The sequence below is a fragment of the Galeopterus variegatus genome, unplaced genomic scaffold (genome assembly GCF_000696425.1).
Source record: "Galeopterus variegatus unplaced genomic scaffold, G_variegatus-3.0.2 Scaffold2868, whole genome shotgun sequence".
NCBI lineage: Eukaryota > Metazoa > Chordata > Mammalia > Dermoptera > Cynocephalidae > Galeopterus > Galeopterus variegatus.
Window position 1 is genome coordinate 245,924 of NW_007728979.1, and position 1,832 is coordinate 247,755.

General features: G+C 37.7%; 1 non-coding gene across 1 annotated transcript; it reads right to left on the bottom strand.

The window, feature by feature from the left end:
* Nucleotides 1-971: 971 nt before the first annotated feature.
* Nucleotides 972-1,045, bottom strand: TRNAT-GGU. The gene has a single exon. It is a non-coding gene; the product is annotated as a tRNA-Thr (tRNA).
* Nucleotides 1,046-1,832: the final 787 nt, after the last annotated feature.

The window sequence follows — 1,832 nt, forward strand, 5'->3', positions numbered from 1 at the left end:
ATAGGACAGTTGACCTAAGTGGAATTGTTCACGGAATCATTTAAAAACGGTTAATAAATGCATCGTTTTTTTCTTTTACTCATCCTGGAGAAGCTACGAAGAGTTGCCTGTGCGAGAAAGCTGAATTATAATTCAGAGCACCTGCCTTGCATTCACTATTCATATTTGAAATCACCATTTCTCTTCTGCTTTAGTTTCCACAGGCTTTAAATGCTCCTCAGTTTCAGCTGCTCTGAACAATGTCGACCTTTTTGGGAAGCCACAAGGGTCCTGCAAGGTGAATTCCATGCACTTCACACATCCTGTATTGTTAGAAAGAGCATTCCAAATATACCCTCAAAGGTTGTGAATTTTTTTTTTAAGTTGTGAAATGTTCTGCCATCATCTTCACATGAGAGGGTTTATTTTATTGACATAAATAAGTATAATGATGGTTCTTATATCTTGAGGAATTCAAACAGTGTTCATCAAAGAATAGTATGGTAGGAAGAACTCATGCCTAGTGAGGATGAGAAGGCTCATTCTCATCTTATACTCATCTCCTACTTATTGAGTATCTGCTACGTGCCGAGAGTGACATATTCAGTAGTGTGCTGGGGTTGCCCGTGCTGGCTCATACAAACTTGGGAGAGGCAATTGTTAAATTATCAAGAATTTTGCCAGGCTGTTGTTAAACCATTGGTAGTTAGAAATTGGCTATGGAAGGAATATTTTCACCATGGAAGTAATCAAATGCCACAAATCAGGGCTTCTTCATCAACTCCAAGTCAATTACTAAATATTTACCAGCACACCACTGTAATCACATTTTTAATTTTATTTTATCCTCCAAACAACTCTACAAGATACTAGAATGCAAAGTTTAAAGATAGAGAAAAAGATTACGTAAGTAATATGTCCAAGTTTACCCAAAGAACAAGTAACAAAGCAAATTCTATGTAACTCTTTTATTTTTTTTATTTTTTGGCAGCTGGCTGGTACAGGGATCGAACCCTGGACCTTGGTATTACCAGTACCACACTCTGACAAACTGAGCTAACCAGCCAGCCTCTTAACTCCTTGTCTCTTCTTACATTTCTGTACTTTTGAGGCAGGAGAATTCATATGTCTTTGCCTCAACATTGACTATATGATCTTTCACCAATACTGACCACTCTGTATTGCCATCTCATCTGTTAGGTTGGGAAGATACTTAATTTCCAGTGTCCCCTTGGGTGTGATCCTCTCTACAGTCCACTAATTCTAACTCTGTCCAATTATGGCAGAGACATTAAGAACAAGTCTCTATCAAGTGGCTGCTAGAAAAAGGGGGTCTTCCTGGGGCTTAAAAGTATGATACCACCAAATTTGCTAGGTTCAAATGTCCACCATCAAGGAGATGCAATAAAGAGAATATGTGTAACGGGTTGATTTATTGATAATTTGACAACACAGTAACATACTATAAAATTAGCTGCCTTGTTTTTCTCAGCCTTAACCTTGAGAGTTGCTGATCACCACTCTGGTCTCAGAAGGATAACTAAGCCTTTGTATCATTGACAATCTCAGCTCTGAGGACAACTATGTAGATCTTTGTTTTCAAATAATTCATTATGGACATTAAAAGTGGAAGAAAATGAAGGAGTACTTCAAAGGCAGAAGACGGGAATAATCCCATTTTAGAGGAGGGATATATTCCTAAAGACTGGGAGAAGAGTTTCAGGCTTGTAAATTTCAGAGGACTGAGCCTGCTTGGATATAAACTGGGTACTACTCAGTGCCCTGCTTAGGAGCTCAGCAAAGCTGCTGCTTTTTTTTTTTTTTTTTTTTTTTTTTTTAAAAAATTTTTTTTT